This window comes from Meleagris gallopavo, chromosome 7 (assembly GCF_905368555.1).
Source record: "Meleagris gallopavo chromosome 7, MGAL_WU_HG_1.1, whole genome shotgun sequence".
Taxonomy (NCBI): Eukaryota; Metazoa; Chordata; class Aves; order Galliformes; family Phasianidae; genus Meleagris; species Meleagris gallopavo.
The window spans coordinates 2,572,696-2,595,459 of NC_139410.1; the positions used below are offsets into that span (position 1 = coordinate 2,572,696).

At 38.4% G+C, this 22,764-nt stretch overlaps 1 protein-coding gene across 13 annotated transcripts in view; it reads right to left on the reverse strand.

Moving 5' to 3' along the window:
- Positions 1-22,764, reverse strand: part of GULP1 (GULP PTB domain containing engulfment adaptor 1) — a 166,256-nt gene that overhangs the window by 131,778 nt on the left and 11,714 nt on the right. Inside the window, exon 2 of one of the 13 annotated variants that reach the window (XM_085227611.1) lies at positions 8,465-8,694. The exons of the other annotated variants lie outside the window; for them this stretch is intronic. The gene's annotated coding sequence lies outside the window, so the exon portion shown is untranslated. The remainder of the gene's footprint in view (positions 1-8,464; positions 8,695-22,764) is intronic. 13 annotated transcript variants of the gene reach the window in all.

Here is a 22,764-nt window from a genome sequence, read left to right on the forward strand (position 1 = left end):
TTAACAGCTAAACTTCCCTGACAGGTAGCTAGGGCATAGGGAAAAGCTAATGAGAGCCTCCTTCTCTAGAAAAGTATTATTTGAATCCAACTCCTAAGTCAAACAGTTATCATTATTAACATATGATTATTAAGGAAACTTAGGTTGATTAACACAAGCATGCTACTAGTTATATCTTCATTTGAAAACTAAATCTCATTTGAGTTATCTGTGTAAGAAAGAACTTACCACAGCTTAAGACATCACCAAGTATGTCAAAATGGGTTTTGGGCAAATCACAAAGACACCCTTGTGTATCAGATTTATACTGTTATCTGAAATCATCACACTAAAGCAGGATATTCTTTATGGAAACTATAAACTAAACTATGAGGATATTTGAACAAGAGATTTATTGCAAGAAACAGCAACTTTGTGATCACATAAAAGACAGACATATCACAACTGCTACTGCAAAAATTCAACTCTAGTGATAATAGCTCAAACAAACAGGCAATGTACTGAATTGAACTGGGAAAGGTAGGAATATAGAAAACAGGGTATAAAAGTAAGCTTTTGAGACATTCTGACTGCGTTATAGATGAAGTTGTCTCATTCAATACAGCCATTCTGAGTAAAATTTATAAGATAAAGGATTCTAGCTAGCTCCTTTTGCATATTGCCTGTACTATCCAGCCCCTCCCTTTTCCACAGCTGCTACTACTACGTACATCAGCTGAGAAAGACAAATCAAGACATGCTGTCTAACCATGGCATTTTCTATAACTGGTTGGGTTTTTTATGTAACCCATTCCTTAACTAAAGCTCTACTATTTCTTTATTCATATATAAATATCATAAACTTATTTCACTCCTCCATCTTTCTTGCAAAATATCTCCCTGTACAAATAAGAAATTCTACCTCTAGCACCACTACTCCACACCTTCTTACAGTGCTATGATTTTGGAGGGTTAACTGAATTTTATTGAAAGAGCAAATCAAGTAGTAAATCTTACACGGAGCCACAGTTTTCCAAAAGCCAACTGAGGTCTGACATTCCCAAATACATATTAGCAAACCCTCTGAAAACAAGGAGGTTCAGTTAAGACTTATGTTTACGTAAGACTGATAGATACAAACATGGGTTATTGCAACTTTTTATTTAAAAAAACAATTAAAAAAGTCAAAAGTTCATGAGCCAATTCTCTAACATATTACATGCCTATTACAGCATTCTCTTACAAACAGATTGTGCATCTTTTATAAAATAATACAGCTGTTCACATTTTGAAGTACACAGAATGGGAATGTACCACTGCTTTGATTTTTAATGAAATGGAATGATTCCTACAACACCTCCATGCTCTCATGATTCAGTTATTCTCTATATTTCATATTCAGTGGAATGACAATTACTTCACATTGTTGTGCTTAATTTACTTTTGAGAAGTGCTTTCAGAAGTAATCCTGCAGAAAGCTGTCATAGTTCTGGAGGCAACCAAGCACTTAACACAGTGCACGTCTACTGAAATTGCAGTACCTCTTCTCTCCCCTCCATCATAGATTTCTAACAGAAACATTTTTTAGCATCATATAACAACTAATTATTTTAACTGCCATGCTAAAATATTGAACAGATGTCCACTAATCAGGTAGCTGACTCCTGAGAAATATGCAAAACATCCTCAAAAACAAATATAATGTCTAAGTAATCAATTTAAATGCATATGCTGAAAGAAACAGCTCAGTACTGCTGTTAGCCAACTATAGCCTTCTAATAAAAATTTCCCTTGTGCATTCACTATGTACACATACGAAGTTTCTAACTTGGACACTGATAAAAGCTTACGCCTTTTGCATGCTCAAAACTTTCAAGTACTGAAAAAGTGTTTGCACAAGCCTGCAGACAAAACAACCACGAAGCTCTAAAAAAATCTTCTTTGGTCCAGTAAGACCTTAACTTGCAGATCAGTAAGAGGCGTACTGAGTGTTACTTGATTCTCGTGCTCTTCCCCAACAAGGAAGGAAATCACCATGTGAACAGGAGAGCACAAAGACAGTACTGTTCCTAAGATGTCTGCTTGCTGAGTTCAGGCAGCAGGTTTGCGAGGCTATCAACTACATGGGGTGCTTCCCATCTCTTCTAGCTTCCCCGAGGGGCCTTGCTAGCCATCTCTGCTCCTTGCAGCAGTTTGTGAGGCTTCATATGCAAGCTGACTTTATGCAGCACCAGTCAGGTTTTGTAGTGGATCTGCAAATGACTCTTCCACCAGCGGATTCTTTTGCCCCAATGAAGGAAGGTGCCTCTATTGTAACTGCAAACTTCAGGTTGCTTCTTACTTATAAGAACAAAAGGATATTGCTAATGATAGAGGGAGATAAAGGTTTGTGAAGCCTTCATAGCTATAGCAGTGCTCCCTTGCTTCATCACCTGTTCCTCTATTCCCTGATCATTTTCAGAAGAGGCTTTTAAGAGAGAAAATTGGGAACAAGATTCTTTCCTCCTTCAACTGTGAAAATGACAACGGAGTTGTTCCATAGTTGTTACTAAGGCCTTAGTGCATAGAAGGGGAAGTATAACTGACGGACCAAAACAATTGCTGATCCAAATAACTATGCATACATAAAGGTATTACCCTTTGAATTAACACTTGATTACATTTTCACTTCCAATTGAGCCCTAGGCAATTTTAGATACAAATATTTAGATATTTTATTACCTAAACCTTTACAGAAACTCTGAAAGAGATGCTAAACTGGAATAGTAGACTACTATTTTGTTGTTACTGTTACTAACCCTGAGATTTGGTGTTTTATAGAGCATAGAGTTCTTTGGGCTAAGTGGTTGGGGAGTATTTTATGTGCATCCTCTTGAGAGCATGTAGTAACTGGATTTCCTGATACAGTAGTACAGGCTTTCTAACAAAGTCCTTGGGTTCCTCAGAACACTTGAGCTCATGAAATATCTATGGCTATAAAATTCACCTGTTCACGTACTCTTGAAATTACAATTCCTAACATTCTCTTTACAAAAATAAAAAGCAAATCCCACCCTTTACTTCCTGAAGGATAGAGAACCTTTAGCACTGAAACAAAGCAATTTTGCTCTGACAGGTAAGAAACGGAATCTGAGAGAGTTAAGAGCTAAATTTAAGCCACATTATCTAATGAGGTTATGATAACAGTAATTAGTCTGATAAGAGAACAGATGATTTTTCTTGCTAATACTCCTGCTACTACAAGGGGATCAATGCAGTACTAAATGGCGTCTGTTGTAGTTGTTGCCAGAAACCAGGCAACATATCAGTACATACAAAAGAATAACGTAGATGAAAACTTAACATAGTTATTTGGAAGATGGATATCATTTCGCAGCCTTTACTGAATCCTCCTTATATACAAAGAAAAGAAAAAGAGGTTTTCCTGTTTTTGTTCTACCTTTTTACCATAATGCTTTCATCCATCATCTTGATTTGGTGAGCAGCGCCTATGTAATACAGCAGCCATCTTTCATAATCTCATCTTGCAAGTCTGTACCTTCACTTCTTGCGATACATTTGTTACACGCAACATTCTAAAGCCATCCCCCACTCCTCTGCTGTGGGCTGGCCGTATGATTTAGTCACATCTTTACCAAGTTATCCCTGACTAGGGCTTGACCATGACCTTCCTTGCAGAGCTTTCCACGAGGCTGAACTCTGCATGCAATCCTTGTGGTAAAGAGTCCAGTCAATCTACAAATGGCATCTCCCAGTCAAGGTGGCTGAAGACATCAGAAAAATGAAATCCTGCCACACTCAGCAGCTTAGTCAGATAATCAGTGGCTTCTTCTACTAAAGGCTTCTTCTGCCAAAGCCACACCATCTCCTCAGCCATCTAACAGATTTCAGCGACAGTAACCACTGCAGAGCACTTTGCTATATCAGCAAACCCCCAAAAAATAAATTAGCAGGCAGTCTAACAGATGAAGTCATTTGTGGTTTTATACGCATTTGAACTATGAAATAATCAGGTAAGTGCAGAAAAACTGTAGGGCAGCTGACAACGTTTTTTAAAAACTTAAGCTAACAATCACTGTGTTCTTAGCATTCAACATGATAAAACAAACTCAACAACAGTTATTCCAGAATTGAAGAATAACAAGTTACTTCATCTGCACAACCAGAAATACTCATGAAGATGTTGTCAACTGATCACAGAGCTTTCCTGCTAGAAACTATCTGAATGTAGGGGGTAAGACAGACCTCCTTGAAGCCAAAATCTCTCTCTTGAAAGCTTTTGTGCTACAAAATACTTGTACTAGTGCCAGCTATTATAAAAAAAATGTAGTCTTTTTATTACTTAGACATAAAATACTTTGCTCAGTGAAAACTTTTTTTCCTCTACCCAAGACAGCTATCAGATTACAGTGGTGTAACACTGAGTAATAGTGACAGCCTAGGTTAGCTTTTTTTTCCCCATCCCTACCAAAATCTCAAAGTAAATTCCGATAACTGCAGCGACACACAGCTTTCTGCTGCTCTAATTTTGTTAGGGTTAAGTCTTTTTTTCCCTTGTAGTAGGTAAAAATGGGCATTCCTTGTCAAGTAAATCTATGAAAGCTCTCTTCCACAACTAGTCTGCATGTTTTTTCCAGTTTATGTTACTTCACAGCAAGAGTTCGAGCGTCCCACTTCCACAAGAAACAAAGGATGACCAATCCCTGTGCCACTGCCTATAAGTGGGACAACTTTTGTAAGTCTTAGAAGATAAACTTTTTAAGAGCTATTTTATTTCTTCCTCATAACTTTCCAGGAAGATTCACAATGAAGACAGGTGAAAAATTGTGGCTTTAGCATGAAGCAACTTTCAGAACTAATAGGAAAAATAACTTGGGACCATCCAGCTACGAATGTGGGTACACACAGCCACATCCCAGCACACATAGCTGTAGCCGGGAAAGCTGCCAGCCATACTGAGACACTGCAGAAGAGAAATGGGGATTGTTCCAAAAATAACAGTGACATTCACACAGCTTCTTACCTGAGTCACATCTACCATCTGAAACAACATTAAACGTTGCAGAAAGCATTAGATGCAAATTCCAAATGAGCAGTTTTCATAATCTGTAGCTAATACTTGGCTAGGTTAGGACTTGGCAGAAGTTGGCAGCCAATATATTTTTCATTTATAAAATCAGAGTAGCACTGGCAAACCCAATTACACTAAGTAATGGTACGGCCATGCCAAGTGCACTTGTGGTAGGAAACCACATGCTTTATGCCACTTGATTGCTTAATCGGATAATAAAGCTGGGCATAAGTGCCTGATAAGAAAACACATCACAGTATTAGCAAAAAGTCAGTCAAGGTCTGGAGAATTAATTTAACAAGAAGTATAATTATGAAAAACAACTATGGAAACAAGACAGACTCATCATACTCCTCACTCCTCGCATCGCATTTGTTCTCTCTTAAAATCAGGAGTAAACTGTAAAGATTACTGTGTACTTGAATGAAATTGAAATTATGTGCAGACTCATCCATCTGTTTCTCCCTTGGCTAAAACTTGGTAGTATCACTATGTTTTTCAAGCGCAGTTGAAAAAGAATGATTTTGCCAAAAGTCATCCTGAACTTGGTGTATACAGTCTAATATTCTTTTTCGTTCTTATTGTTGTGTTTTTTTTTTTTTTTTCCAGTATTTTTCTGGAAGGCAATTTTGTGAATAAAACAGGAATACATTTATTATTTCTACATTCCGTAGAAGCTGACATTCACATTGTAATTAACATACTGTCTGTCCATCAAATATTATTCATCATTAATTTTCCCATGAATCAGCAAAGAACTTCTAAAGTTGACAGCTTTGACAAAGTTGACAGGTATACTAGATCCATATGAACTGTATTCACATCGACATTTTTCCCCCCGATACCTCTTACAGGGATCAAGTACTGAGGTATTTCTACCAGTCCAACATGTCCATCTCATCAATAGGTTTCTAATCATATGAACATCCCCTGATTTGGGGAACTTATTTTTACAGTCTTGGCTTAAATGACATCGGCACATTCAATTACTGACTGTGCAGTCAACATCTTACGCTGCATTTAATATTAATTGGCTCTTTCAGGCTAAGTGTTCTCCAACTTCTGCTGAACAAATATTTGAGGATAAAAACAACTACTTCAGCATGCAAGCATCCTAGCACACAATTTCATAGCATCGCAGCTACAGCAGGATACAAATGCTTTGCAAGATTTACTTGGCTGTCCTCATAACATCCAGTTAATAATAAACAGAACACGAAACACATTATGTGAGTTCAGAAATAAGATCCAGAAAAAAAAAACTGCTTCTCAGGATCATCAAAACACATAATTACTACCGGAACCTTAAGAATTGCCCAATCTCATATCAAAAAAGACTGATCAATTTGAAACAGATTCTTAGCCTCTACTAAACTAATGTGCTAACTAGTAGCTACCATATGCTGTTGTTTTATTCAATTAAAGCTGTAATACAAATTCCAAATACAATAATACAATGATCTTCATAACTGGTAAGGAAATCAAAATTTATGTCCCTACTTCCCTTAAGTGCTTTATTAAGGCCAAATGATAATCTGAAACATCCGTATGAAAACTCCATACAGTGCACTTTCATCAGGATATGAACGTACGTCTACTTCCAGAGAATTATTTAATATATTGGCTATTAAAACTTCTACATCAATAAAGATGAACAACTTGCAATCAATTACTGTCTCAGTTCTTTTTCATAAAGCCAAACTCCAGCTTTGTGATGAACAAGTAAAAATATAGCAGATAAATGAAGATAAGTGCATAACAGTGAGTTTCAGACATACTGAAGTAGACATATTTATTGTGAAGTTGTTGTTAGTTAAAGAATGCAAACGTATAAACCTCCTCGCCGGGAGCTAACAGTGATGCCTGTCCAATTAGGCTGAAGGCATCTCCTACAGCTGTTGTTACCCTGTATGGATGTAGCTTTCCACCATTACAGGCTTTCCAAATCTCACTGTGAGCATTCCATGACCAGCTCTTTAAAAGCAACACAAAGATGTTGCGTCACAGCTAGCTGTCAAATTTGCTGGAGTTGTCCCTCGGAAAAAGGGGGTCAATATTTTAAAACGCCTGCTCAGCTGCATTAATATATATATTTTTAATCCTATTTTTAAAAGCAATTAAACCGAAGTATCCTCTTTGCATTATATCAGCTTATTATATGTAGGAGCAAAAAAGTGATTTCCTTACTAGCAAAGGCTTCTTTAAGGTGCTTCTAAACTTACAAATAAATCATCATGCAATTAAAAAATTATTACAATTACTAGAACTTACAATCCACCAAGAAAAAGAAGAATACGACTTACATATGCCCAGAAACTACACCTGAATTTCTTGCTGCTTGTCAGGCTCAACCTGTCAAGCTATTAGCTTGCACTTAAAGGTTTGCATTTGCTCAATGGCTGACCCACACATCTCAGTGTCTTAGCATGAAAAATGGCTTTCAGGCTCAGCTGCCTTCTAAGTGCCATCCATCATCAGGAAAGACGGATTATTCCCTTTACAGTCTGCTACAATGCCAAATTCTTCTGGCTCTGTTCCAGCAGTCCCACCCACACCACCCCAGGGAAAAGCAAACCCTAACTGTATCTTGTTCTTTCTGCTGTGCAGAATGAAAAACAATCACCATTTGATGCCATTTAAAAAGAAACTGAAGTGGAAAAACAGCTCCATCATCTCCCAACCTCCCTCTTGCTGCACCAGTCAGTGGCTCAGAGGGAGCAGAAAATGGCAGACTGGGAACTTAAACCATGAAGCCAGCTGGAAATACACTGTGTTCCGCATAACGGGACCATAAACAAACTGACACACAGCAGGCTGCCCTTTGAAAACACTTCTAAAAATACCCACACGCTCGTCTCTGGTCCTTGCTGCCCCAGAGGTGCCTCCTACCCGGCAGGCCAGGGGGCTGCCCTGCTTCCCAAGAAGGCGTCCCTCCCACAGCATGTTTGTACTACAGGCTTAGAAATAAGATTCCCTTTTCAAAGGGAAACATCTGCTCTTTCATTCACGGTGAACTGCACCAATTGCATAGTGAACTTATTCGCAGCCAGAAAAGAAAAACCTACAAATGCGACTATTGCCTACTCACAACTGCAATGAGAAACATATCTGTCTGGTCACATCTTCCATGGCTGGTACTGGAAAAGCAGTGCACATGCTGCTATGTGAAAGGTGCTATGAAATAAAGCAGCATCGCAGTCAGGTTCTGCAACATAATCAACAGGCATTAAAAACTAGGTGCATCCCAAGAATCTCAGCCCCTTTCCCTCCGGGGAAAAGAGAACAGAGTGAGGGCACAGGATTATCAATTCCTTGTTCAAATCCAGCCCAAAAGGTAAGAGAAATGCAGATGGAAGAGCCTTTTTTGTCTTTTCCAGCCAGGAATGAAAGAGGCTAAGGAAAAAGATGACTTACAGCACTGCCCTGTGTGCTTGTGTTCTGCGTAGAAAACAGCATAGTAAGTTGGTGAGGAGGAGCAGGGCCAGCCAGGCTCAGCTCTTTCACATTCATTTTACATTCCAGTTTCATTCTTGTGGTCACCAGAATGTAGATGGTTTCATAATAAGTTACGGATGACTACATCTCTTTGGTCCCATTTGCTGTTATGCCACAATCCGGCTGGCTGACTGACACACACCGGTAATCTGCTTAGAAATATGGCAAGAGAAATTTGAAGAGACTATCAGTAAAACGAAGGATTTTCTAAAATAGCCTAACACTAGAAACACCAATATCTGAACTTGTATTCCTCCTTTTAAAGCATACACCCAAACGTCATTTCACAGACATATCTGAAAAACTGAATATTTTATTAGTTTTACTTAAAACTGCCAAATGCAAACCTACTGCCCTAACTGAAAACAGTTAAATCCTACACATCCAAGGGATTCTTTGGAGCTCAACACAGCAACATTGTTTAAAACCTAACACACTCCCCGAAGATCTGATGTAGTACAAGTCACGTGCCAAAATGTGAAGCAGTAACAGCAGCACTGGTTTTTTTGCGGGGTGGCCAGCATTTTATAGGGACGAGGGGCAAAATGAGTACCTTAAAATCCTCTATAACCTCAAGACCAAGTCTTGTGAAGCATTTTATTTTTAATAGGGCAGTCAGGCAGAGAACTAGCCATCAGCTGGCACTCGCCCCATCAGCCCACAGACGTTCCACTTCCCAGCTTCCCAGGCAGGGAATACCCACCCCGGGCACCAACCCCACAGCCAAGCAGTAGCAGTGACAGCCAGAGAGCTTGCTGTCTCTGCATGATGACAAATGACAAGATAAAAGCTATACGCTTCTTTCACTGAAATCCAAAAGCTGAGAGAGTATTAACTACAGGATTTTGGCACAAAACCATATTCTCAACCCTTCTTCCCACAAACTCAGCAGACTCCATGTTAACTTAATTGCTCCCAAATAATTAAATTTCACTCTAAGAAGAGCTAATCTGTGCCATTTCAAACTAATGACTACCTTGGTCGCAAAGGTTCTTCCCCCACCCCACTGAAAAATACTACAACTGAGAATTTATCATTTAACCATTTGAGCCTCAGTTGTCTAACAGATCTGCTGACCGAATCCCTCTACCACAGTGACATAGCAGCAGCAAATTCAAGGCTAAGCCAGCCTGGCTTTCTCTACATTTCTCTAGGATTTTATTATGCTCATCATGCTAATTCGATAATGACTTCAGTACAGCAGATAGTATAAATACTTGTGTTTTTCCTTTGCAGGCACTAAACTATTTTCTAATTCTACAGGCATCATACACAGCAAGTGTGTAAAGGGATATTTAAGGTCTAAACACAGGTGTACTAACATTCATGCTTTCATTGTAGCAAAGAATATTCCCTACTCAAGAGTTTTGTACAATAAACCAACAAGTGATCAGACCTATTAAGTTGGTCAGATAGTTATCACCTAGCCCAGAAGTATGCTGCAATAAACTAAGTAATCCCAAAGGATGAACATAACATAAGTAAAACTACATCTGATGCGGTGAATACTTCTCTTGTGGTAGAAGCATTTGCCTCTGCAACAAGGTCAGGAACTTTATTTCCTTTTTCTTTCCATATGTGCTTGTACCACCAATGAATATACAGATAATATAGTATATCCAGGAGTTTGGCTGATGTAATTATTATACTAGAGTAGGAAAGAAGGACACTCACCCTATCCTGGGCTCACATGATAAACTTTGGTGGAGTGGATCTCCAGAAGAGATCCTTCCCCACTGGTAGTCAGCTCTTAAATGAGTCTAGGAGAGCCAGGCTCCACCCCTTCTGGCAGCACAGGTGAATTGCCCTCACCTGAGCTCCCAGGGCTGACTCATAGATGGCCTCAGGTGATCAATCGGAGGTTCAGGCTGTGATTCAGCAGCCCCATACAATACTCCTCTGTTTTCACTTTCCACTTGGATCGCTGCTACTATCAATTTCTAAAAATACATGTGCATATACATGCATGTAAAAACAAGATTTGTTATCCTCTTATCAACAACCTGTCTGATTTGAGCACAGGGAGCCTCCAGTACCCCTGTGTAAATAAATACTAAAGGCAAAAGGAAGGAAGGGAAACAAATAAACTCTTGAACTAAACATACAGGTGGAGTTCACAGTGGCCAAGACAAAGCTTCAAACAAATGCCATTTGTATTCTATTATGTGGAACCATAAGATCACACTGACACGACTAAGATTCATTCAATAAGTAAGTGACAAGGCAGATTTTCATTAGATATTTGGCAAGCCAGTGAGTGTAATCAAGGAATATAGATATAAACACAGGTTTTCTATTCATTCCCACACTTCTTTCCCAATAAATAGTCACTGGAAAAGTGTAACTGAATGAACCTAAAAATTTCCATAATGCCAGTATACCAAAATTTAGGGGTTTATTCTTAGGCAGAAAAAAAAAATAAAATTGGCAGATAAGTGAAGTTCATACAGATTCTTTTATACACAGGCCAACTGACTGTCTCATGTGAGAAGAGCAAACAGAAAAAGGCCCATTTATATTTCTCTGTCAATAACAATTACAGCTGAAATGTATCTTTTTAGGAGCCTGATCAGACATTCAGAAGACATTCAATACACTGCTCACTCTGCAGAACTCAGATTTCTGGGTCCTTCTTTGCTTGTGTTGTTCAAGTTTGTGCTACAGACCAAGTTAGTCTGATGCTCAGAAACCCAGACTGCAGGCTGGAGATGCAGTGAATGCGGCCTTGAAACACCTCTGGTGGTTCCAGATGTCTTTCAAGTAAATATATGAAATGAAATATCAAACACGAATTTGCACAATCCCAGCAACTCCATTTATGTTTATATAAAATTTCTCCTAAGCTTCAAGGCTGGAGCTTATGATTTTGCTTTCTTTCTCTGAAATACTTCAATCTAGAAACATCAGCCTCATATACTTGACGCAAGTCAGAGCATCATTTTTTAGCTGAAAAAAGGCAACATAGCCCATCCCACTGCCTATGCCATAACAATGCTCACGATATAGAGCAGGAACGTCCTCCCACCCCCACACTTATTGACTTCATCACAGACGTCATATCTGAAATGCAGCCATGCTCTTATGACATAAAATATACAGACTAAAATTCATTTTGTCTTGAACAATGAAGTCATGTTTGTGAGCAAGTCAGATGATCAAACAAATTTATCTTGCTGTTTGATTTGTGGTTAACTCTTGTTGCAGGCTCACCAAGAACAAATCCACACTTACTGTTTACACATCTTTAGTGCGTGAAGTGCTTCTCAATCCCTTTTAAAGGGATTCCCCCATCCACCCCTGTATCACAGCCTGAAATTCTAAATCAGCAATACAACCTCTAAAGCATATCTCAAAAACAGACTCCTAGCAATTTCAAAACCTATCTGACTAAGTCACTATACTGGCACCTCTAGCAAGTATGCAAACCACAATGGAGATGACACAAGCTGCACAAACACAACAGAAATGCAGAAGTGTAGTTTTCCCTGTAAGCACTACACCTTCATAGGAAACTGTCACAGCAAACCAGCCAGATTTCTGTTCTCTCCACACAGTAATGACAATGTCATTCTGAATAAATAGATCTAACGTCATCTAACATCCCGACAACTATATCTGTACATTCTGTGATCTAACCCGGTAAGGAGAAGCAGTGAAATAAAAGTAAAGCAACAGATAAAATATGCTGTATGTGAGAGAAAGAAAGAAAATCCAAGAAGAAAAGAGAACACAGAGAATTAAAAATGAGTAACAACAGTTGACACAAGCCTAAGATCTTATACACAGGAAGGAACAGAAAAGCAGAGATGTAACAAAAATTTGCTCTGTCAATGCATGGTAAACAACGCAAGTGATTACCTCTTAGAGTGAACAAGCACACTGGTATCATTGGGTGTAGATATTCCGTAAACTCTATAGTAGACAAGAAAAGAGCTTTTACTGAATTTCATCTCTTCCCACTTGTCTTCCACCTCACCCGAAAGGTATCTGTCAGAAAAATCTAGAAACTGCAACCATGAGTTATGAAGAGTTTGACTCAAGGAAATGGCCTCAAAATCTTCATCTCGTCTCATCGTATTAGTAATGCTTCAACAGCAAGATTTATCTTACCTAATATTTGGTCAAATCAACAAAGAAGTGATTCGTAGTACAGCTGATCCTTCCATTTAAACCTGCAAATGAGAAGTGCAATGGTGCCAAGAACCAATTAATTTCCTAGGGCGGAATGCATGTAAAAATAGTAGAGGTATGCACTCTCTGAGACACATTCCTCTGCAGCTCTCCAAAGAATTTAACAGGCCCTTATGAGTTGTTATTACAAACCACTGAAATGTCATCTTTGGGTAATGAAGAAAAAAAAGTAAAGCAGCAGAAAATATAAAGATCTGTAACTGAAATAAAGTACACGCAAGAAAAATCATGCCTACTACTCCTTTTAGCTTAGGAATTCAGACAATACTATATTTCATTGTGAAGTTCATGCACATGAGCTCAGCATTTCGTGCCCCATGGGTTTACACCCTGAAGCCAGGCTCGTCACAGGAGCTTGTGCACTCTGCCACTTGAACAGAACATCAATGAGAAATCCTTCACCTTTTCCAACACTGGGAAAAAGAAAAAAAAATTCTGGGATCCAGCCAACGTAAATCATGCAAAGGCAACTAATTATTTGCTAATCATGTCTCAGCTTCAGAATGAATACAACCAGAAATACTTGATTAATTCTTTTGTCTTTATTCACAGTAAGCACACAATGTTACAATTTCAAAAAGTGAATGCAGACAGTTTCTGAAAACTGCCTCTAATTTGTAGAGGCTTGAAAACAAGCTCCATTTTGTATCCGTAGCATAAAAAGATCAATCCACAATTACTGTGCTGTTCAGAGGTGACCTGCAAATAAGGTTAGTTCTGCATTTAGGCGAAGCATATGGTAAAAGTTAAACATTTTGGTGTTTAATCACAGCTTAATTCAAAGTTAACACATTCAGTTAAGTTAGATCCATAGATCACTCGTAATTGTAGAATTTCTTCACTGATTATCATGGACACCAATTAGGGAATGAATTTTCAGGACAACAGCATGATGTTTCAAGCTGCCCTCCACCACAGAGCTGCCTGTGTTTTCAGAACAGACAAAGAGACTGTACATTTCATTTTAGTCATGTATTCAGTCAATGAAAATACATGCCAAAACATTTCAAAAATCAAAAAAAGCAAAAAAAGCATCAGTATCATTTTATTTCCAGGCTTGCTTAAGCTTGAAATATTCTAAAACGTGAACACAGTGAATGCAGAAAGTAAAAAAATTAACATGAGATCGTTGCCAGCTGGAATGTAAATTGTGAAGAGACAAAAGAACAGCTGATCTGTGTTTTGAAGCTTCCATTATTCAAAGCCCCAAAAAGAGATGACAGTGAAGCACTCACTTGTTTACAACTACTCAGCTTTTGATATTTACCAGAATCACTGACCATCAGAAACAGTGTCTTAAAAGACCTATATTCTACCAGAAAGGTAGCACGTAAGCACCGCAAGTTATTTTCAACAGACAGAGGGGTTAAAATACCGAGTACCAATCATTTCCGTCACTTCCTTTTTCTTTGAAAGAAGAAATGTTAATATTGGTATGGGTCAGGCCCAGCTACACTGCCAAATACTGTATTCGTAATTTATTTATAGGGCCAAAATTAAATATTGCTGCTATACACTACACTTCATTTCTTCCTAACACCCGTTGTCATCAACATCAACGTAAACATTTGCAAAGCAGATACCCTACGCCAGCTTAACCACTAACCCACGGAGCTGCCAATACTGAGCTACATGCTGAAATTTCATCTCCCCACTTATTTAATTTTAACAGCCTAGACCAATCAGACACTAGCATAGCCCACAGTCTTGCAAAACTGCTTACTGGACAGAAAACTTGAATCAGCTGCCAATCTTTTTTCTTCTCCTTTTTTTTTCCCTCCCTTTTCCCTACCTCTCTAAACGAAACGTAAGAGTCCTATTGCCCTGACTTGTGAAAGAAGAGCTCTAGCGAATGCAAATAATAAGACCAATTAGAGGATCAACTGTAACATCAGAGGTTTTCCTGTAGGATATGAGTTCAATTTTTTTTTTCCAAAAAGCTATTTTGTCATGAAAATCAGACAAGAAACAGATGATCCAGAAACAATCATTCTACAGAAATAATTTGTCAAATCCCATTCACAGATTAAATCTCCATAAGCTACTTAAAATAAACAAATAAATAGAAAAGGGAAATAGTCCTAGGACTACAATAGGAATACTATGACCATCAAATCCAACAGGCGTATTAACAGCAGTAGCTTATCAGTGAGAATGTACGCAGCATTTCTTCAAGAAATGCTTCTGCACCGTTCTCACACTCGCGGTATTTCCCAATATCCATTCTGGGAGAAGCAATGATGTTAAACAAACACCAGATAACTACGCAGGGGTTGAACAACATGGAAATGACAAAGAATAAATATAAGAACCGTTTTAATTGATATGTTTTTGATAATGATACGCACACAATGCTCCCACAAGAAAGCTCTGGGGCATCCCTCACTACAACACTCCGTTGTTCCACAAACTGCAATGTATTTCAAATCTCAGCTTCACCAACAAGCGTTACCTTCATTTTGCATTTAGTCACTATGGCAATTCAGCATTTAACAGATGGAAGAGTTGGAGGTCCTAAATTAAGACACTTAATACCCAACTCTGAGTTGCCTGCTCCATTGAGAAGTGAAGTAAAGCAGACTACCTGACTGGTGCTGTACCCATAGAGGACACTGGAACATCACACTTGCTGCTGCAGGTGCAGTAAATTGGCAGGAAATACTGAAACACTCTGCCAAGGAAACGCGTGTCTGAGCCCCGAGGTGTTATTCACGAAGGAGCTATCAATTGTGAGGTACTTCACGTTCAAAAGAAGCTGCCTTTGATTTCAGGTACGAGTGTCAGCACTTCTGCAAATCAGAACCAAGAGCCCAAGTATTCCTAACATTAGCAAAGAGCTTACTACAGCATCTTGACCAGTATCAACTGGCTGAAAAAGGGAGAAAAATCATTCTCCAGAGCATTTGATGGACGAAGTTCCATCTCAGTCTCTTGAGAGGGAAACGAGTTCAAGGACAAAAGTTCTGTCTTCCCATCACATGCAAGACCAGCACTTTCTGCCCAAATTCCTTCCAAAATAATTTGTGCTTGCTCTCCAAGCTTTTTGCACAAACTTCTTCCTCCTCCTGCCCCACAATGATCCTGATTCCCAGTTGCTCCTCAGTTATAAAACAGACAAATGGCTCATTGATTCTTTTCAATGTCATCTCCATTCACAGTCTCAATCTTTTTCTCCAATAAGTCAAAATTTTACCCTGTATACCAGCCCCTCACATGTCATCTACCTCCTCTGATCAGATATTACACCTCTCCTACAGAACTTGCTGTTCTGTTCCTCTCAAATTTGCCGTGTGATCCAGTACTGGCTTCTAGTCCAAGCTCTCCTCTCTATCCGTCTCCAGTCCCCTGCCTTAAAATCTTCATCCCAGTTACCTTCTATCCCTTTTTTGACCACAAGCTTCTTCACTTCAGTATGGAAGAGAGCAGCAAACAAGTAACCCCCAGCAGTCCTTTCCAAATTGTTCTTCAACAATTCTGTATATGAACCTGAAGGAAATCTTAGCTTATACAAATGAACTCTGCTAATTCCCTAAACTCCAAAGTAGCAGAAAACGTATCCCTCAAGAAAGGTTGGTAAGAAATGATAGGTGCTGTTCTGCACTATTTCATTGCAACTTCCCATATTTTTAGTAACAATTAATTTTTCCTCAATCATTCACATTTATAACAAAAACCAAGTAATAAGAAAATGCTTTCTCTTGAGCATTTGCACATATTTTAAGGATATCTCTGTATTTTGTACGAGTTCTTAAACTCATGACCTGATCTTAAAAATAGTACTGCTGTGGGCCTGCAAATCACAACCCAGCCATTTGAGATGTGCCCATATTCACTCGAAAGCTCCCTCACACCTCTGCTCCCCTGTCCGCCCAAAATTCCTATGACTGCCATCAGTTCTTGTCCATCTGGCACACACAACCAATTTAATCTCTTCACTTTAACTAAATGATTTAAGCAGTTCGAAGTATGCTTACCAGACTGTACATCTTAATCAGTAAGAATATCACTCCATAGAGAAACCACATCAAATCTCCACGTTATGCGCGTACTACTTATGCAGGAGTCCAAAGCAAGCATCTGTATTTCAGAGGGAAGTTTCTTCATGAGGACACAGCTCTCCTTAGCCAAATATACAAATTCTTTCCTTGTTAAAATTACAACCTTCTGGCAAATAAGGAAATGAACCTAGCGGCCCCTTCACAACATACGTTACTCCAAATAACTTATGGCACATGTGCTAGAAAATCTAACACAACGATCTAACAGATGTACCTGTCAAGAATCCACAGAGAGATTCCGAGTACTCTCTTGAGCTAACAATGAGGTACAGAGACAGCCAGACATTACAGTAAGAAAATTACAAAGAAGAAGCAGAGCAGCAGTAATAAACAGGTGCAGTACTGACACGAGAGAGATTTCCACAAATTGCCTTCCAGCATCCCACTTGTGATGGATATCACAAATGAAACCCTGCTGACCTGTGCAACCTCTGGAACTTCGCACTGATGTCAAGAACTTAGCCTCTCCTGAATTCTCTTCTGAGTGAATTAAAGCACGGTAAGATAACTCTAGAAATACAAACCCCCTATTTCTGGAATTGAGCTGTCTGCCATATGGTTCGCTCAAATCAGAAGCTGACGTGCTCAGATTTGTCTGGACTCTTGCAGATGTTTGATCAACAAGTACGTACATATCCTCAAACACAGGTTTGCACACTTGGTCTTAATTTATAAGAATCTTAACAGAACTGCAGAAATTGCCGTTATACGTGTTTTCCATTTTTTCCACCCTCTCTAAGAAAGGTGACTAAGCAAGCCAGTGCTGTCAATGTTATACTGCTCAGTGAGCATCAGGGTTCAGCAAATACTACTAAAAATAGACCCATGAGACAAAGTACCATATAGACTATTAAAAACTTTGGCACAGACTCACAACTATTGATTTCAGCTCAAGTCTTAGGTCTATGGCTACAAACAAAGAATACAAGAATTTAAAAAAAAAAAAAAAAAGACGACGACAAAACGATGCTGGCTTTGTTACTTTGCAAATCAAAATCTTCAGAAGATGCACACTATGCACAGCCACCCACCTTTGTGAAACTGCTAACTACTCCAGTTCATCTTAGGAGAAGCAGCTCCTTAAACAAAGCACAATCACCTAAGAGTTCTGCTAGCCTGTTTGTTATCACGGACTATAGAAGATAAATTACTTGCTAGTTTACTTGAAAACACACTTATTTCTGGACAATATAGAACTGTAAATTCTGAATTTACATAAACAAATCTTTTCCTTTTGGGCGATTGAGGCTTTCAAATAGGACAAGCCACTTTGTGTCAGTGCCAGAAGTAGCACTTAGACTGTTCAGAAAAAGGTTTTCAGCATTCTTTGCTCCTTTGGGATCATCCAAGTGATGTGACTGAAACAGACGGTTTGTCACAGAGAACAAATATTTCTAAAAAGTAGCCAGGATCAAGGTGATCAATTGTCAAGTCAATATCAAGTTGAAATATTGAAACGTATTCAGAATAGACACTGAATAAGCTCTAAAATAACAAAATTTTATTTGAAATGTTTTTGACAGCGATTCAGCCACAGTCATACCAGGTATGTACAGCTCTTCCTTAAGCTAGTTAAAGAGCTATCCCCTTTTTGAGCTCAAACGCACACAGAAAGCAACAAACACTGGGGCAGAGACCTGCCATGTTGCACTAGATACAGTAAAACACGCTTCGTGGAAAGTGTTCATGAATAGCTTGGATCCCATGCAAAGGGGCAAGTGTGTCTTCTGAAAACAAAAGCAACCCCAGAACAGGGGAAAAAAGAAAACAAACACACACCCTTGGGTATACACCCACAGAAATCAGTAAGCTGTATAATCTGCCCGCATCTAAATTTTGTAGTCAGCAAACAGACTTACAAATAATTTCCATTTCCAAATAATAACTATAAACTCATGTTTTATCAACAGCTATGAACCAAATGGAAGCAGATTGACAATCTTAAAATATTGTTTTTTCTGCCACCAATTTCCGAGTCTGCCACATCAAAACATCTAATCTGCTCATTAGTGCCACTTAGGCAAGGGATGCTTTGAAAATCCTTCTTAGATCACAAGGAGGTTTTTCATCATACTCTTTAAAAACGTGCAGACCACAGCTCTGTACAATTATACATAGTCTCCTTTCATAGCTATTGCCTCACTCAGTGTGTATTTTTGGACTGGAAAAGCTGCAAGATACTGAACTGCCAGTTGTCTCACTCATTGATACTATTATTTTAAGTTAAATAGTTAAACAGCTGGTTAAGGATTACTGCTTTGTATCCACTCTATGAGAAAAAAAAAAAGAAAGAAAGAAAGAAATATTACAACTCTGAATTTTACAGCCCAGATTTATTTTTACTTCAAAAGTTGTTTTCCCTTTTAGCTTAAAAAATGGAAATAAAACCACACTTGGAATATATTTAATCTAATTCTTATCTTATATCTCCAGAATATGTTGCTGAAATTTCTGTTATTATCACACGTGTATCTTTACAGCCCTACTCATTTACTAGAATAAGCAATGAGTTCCAGCGAAAATTAGACATGGTGTTTTCTGCAGGCATTTGCATTTCTCATCACAGAGGACAAAGGAACAATAATAGGAAAGGCCTCCTTTGTAAAACACGTTAAGTATTAAAAACCACAGGAGGTTAAAAATGTCCTGTTACATGACATCATTTCAATGCAGTAGATGATGGGAAAACAATTTTGAACAGCCTGGCCTTTTCTTTTGATCCAGATGATAGCACTAGAACATATTTAACCCAAGAGGCTCTAGTACGTTTTATTTCATCATCTATAACCTGCATCGGACCTTAAAAACCAGCTTAGAAATCAAAGGATGCAGAGAGCAACAGAGTGATGATGGGAAAAGAGTATTTATGCAAGATGGTAGGGATCAGAACTGTATTCCCAGTTAAAATTGCAGAGTCTGACCTGCAGCAGCAATGTAGCAGCATTTCTATTAAGGAAAGCTAAAGAAGAGCCAGACATGAATATGATGTGGTGTTTGCACTTTGCTTATTTACTCTTGAGGAACCTTAGTCAGATATCAGAATCCAACGTGGCTGATATTCTTCCAAATTCCGAGTTCTTTTTTTGCACCAATTAAATACTCTTAAATTCAGTAAATGAATAGAGAGATGAAGAGAAACATAAGCATATTGCTTCAATTCAAGGAGAAAAGAGTACTGATGTGATACAGAGCTGCAGCAATTAGCAAAAGTGATTGTAGGAATCGGTGACCAAGCACTGCAATTGCAATGATCCTGCATTTCCAAGGTTTGCGAGAATGCAGTGGACAGAGGAACAAAGGGAACTAAACAAACCACTAAAACACCTGACACTAACATTTAATGGGCCATCTGATTAAAAAGGATGACAATAAAGAAAAAAAAAAAAATCCTCTAAGCATAGATAATAAAAACCACAAGCAGTGAACAAGAAGAAACAGAAGAAATATATAGAAGAGTTACCCAACAAAAGCAACAAAACATCAGATGAAACAGAAAGATCCTAAAATTCTTTCACGTAATAACATTCCAAGTCTCTTGGTAGGTGCTGCTATGCAGCCGCTCTCAAGGGGAAAGCAGACAGCCAGGACAACTCACAAGATTTCCAACTCCATTAATTTTTGTTGCAATTGATAGGAAGCAAGCTATCAAAACACAACATAATTAAAAAAGAAGAAAATCTGACGAGTTTGGATCTTGGGCACATTGAGAAAAGGGTCATTAGGAGACTGCTGAACAAAGAAGTATACAGAAGCCAGAACTGAAAAAGCTCCAGTGACACCATAAGCTTTTCCTTGATAAGAAAAACAGAACAAAACCAAACACAGCTGATGGTTTTTTAAAACCTTTCAAGTTTCTGAAGGAGAACTGCATGAAAAAATCAACTGTAAATTCTAGGAGCACGTGAAGTTTGTAAAATTTCTTTAAGCCAAAAGAATACATAGAAAATTCCCAATGGGAACAGTGGACAAATGATTTGATTTAGATGTAGACATCTCAAATTTGGAACACTTTATATATATATATATATATATATTTTTTTTTTTAAAAAAGGAGACATATATATATCCTTTATATATACTGGATGTGTGATGCCAATTCTACTGAAGCACAATGAACTCAAACTGAAGGATTCCATCCAGTGAAGAAACAGCCTGAAAAGGGCTAAAATGAAAAATTCCAATACAAGAGAATGTGATGAAGTGTGGTACAAATAGAAAATGAATAATAAATAATAGAAAAGACTGAGTGAACTGCATGAGCACGATAAAGAACAATAAGGAATTCTGCAATGTTGTGTATCGGTAAAAGCACTTTAAAATACAGTGCCTGCTAGGTGTGATGACAGGGCTGAACGGATGAATTTTTAACAGAGGGGAACAGTATTTTCAGAAGAAATTTTACTACAGGTACCTCTGTCACTAAAAATCAGCATGCCTCTCTTCTACCCATTCAGATCCATGTAAGACATATAAAAGATTGATTGGAACAGGCTACCAGTACCAAAACTATTGTCAGGAAGGGAGGCTAAAAGAGGAAAAAAGTGATCACTCTGTTGGAGTCTGATTCCATTAGAGATCAGTCTGAAAATACTGAATCGAAATGGTCTGCCTTTGTTTTTAAGAGCAATCAGATCCTTCAGCATCAGAGTCCTTCTGTATCTAAGCATCAGCAACAGCACCCAGTGTTAGAGGTCCCCTGAGAGGCAGTTAAGCGCTAGCATGCTCTGTTCTACATCGTGATAGAACTTACAACAGCGAAGCTTCAAAGGCAAAATCAAATGTTGAGTTACAGCACTTTTTATTGAGCGAGGAAGCCTCCACAGACACAAATCCCTCTGCAACCCAGAACCATACCAGCATTTGCTCTGGCCTGAACAGCTATCAGCCCATGAATCTCATCAACAAGATCACAGCCTACAATATGATGCTATTCAGTCTCGAATGATCTATGAAACAGTAATAAGAAAAAGATTAGCTTCCGTTCTCAACGGAGATCAGTATTCAACTAACTCTAATTTCACAGTGTGAAACAGCTATCTTAAATATAAGCTTTTAGTAATATCTTAAATACACATGAAATCTGGAACCAACATTTGCAAATGAACCCGAGGCGCTTGTGAGTAGTTCTGATGAAGAAGCACAGGCGTATAAGCACACAGATAATGAACTTAAAGGCTACCGATGGACTTGAAGTGTCGGGGAAATGCACATTTCTTTGCCAGGAAAGTCAACCTACCCCACAAACAGCCTGATGGCTGACATGACGCAACTGAAAAGATTACACCAAAACATTCATGGTTATTTACCATGAGATCAAGGGATCTACAATGCTTACTCACTGTAAGTGATATATGTTATGTCAATGAATTTTTAAAAAGTAAAATAAAGCAAAGAAAACCATCAACTTCTACATTTAAAAAAAGAAAACAAAACAAGAAATCATGCCCCAAGAATACAAGTTGCAAAGACTGCTGAATTTCTGTTTCTTTTCTATTGCTTTTTAATGGATAAAATAAGCGTTCAATTGTATTCAGAAATCAATACAGTCTCATTTTGAAAAAGTAGGAGCCAAGAAGAAAATGCTTTTCTGTTTTTCTAATGGAGCTCTGCAGGAAAACAACTTTCCTAATACAAACGCCTAGAAACCTGAATTCATGACAAAGCTTAATAAACTGGGTGCAGTAAGAAGCAGCTGTGTTTTCCACAGTACAGCACTGTTTATCCCCACTTGTTAAAGTGGACATGCCTTGAGGAATATAAAACACCCTGCCAGTGAGGAATAGGCAGACTGTTAACTTGCCTCGGTCTGCTGTGATCACACTGGAGCTCACTGCTAAACTCCACAGAAGCAGTGAACAGAACCCACAGGCAGTGGAGGAGAGCTTGCAGCTTAGCACATTACACAGGTTCCAAAATAAAAAGCAACTTCGTTTCATTTTACGGTACATCACAACCCAATTGAAAGCTTGC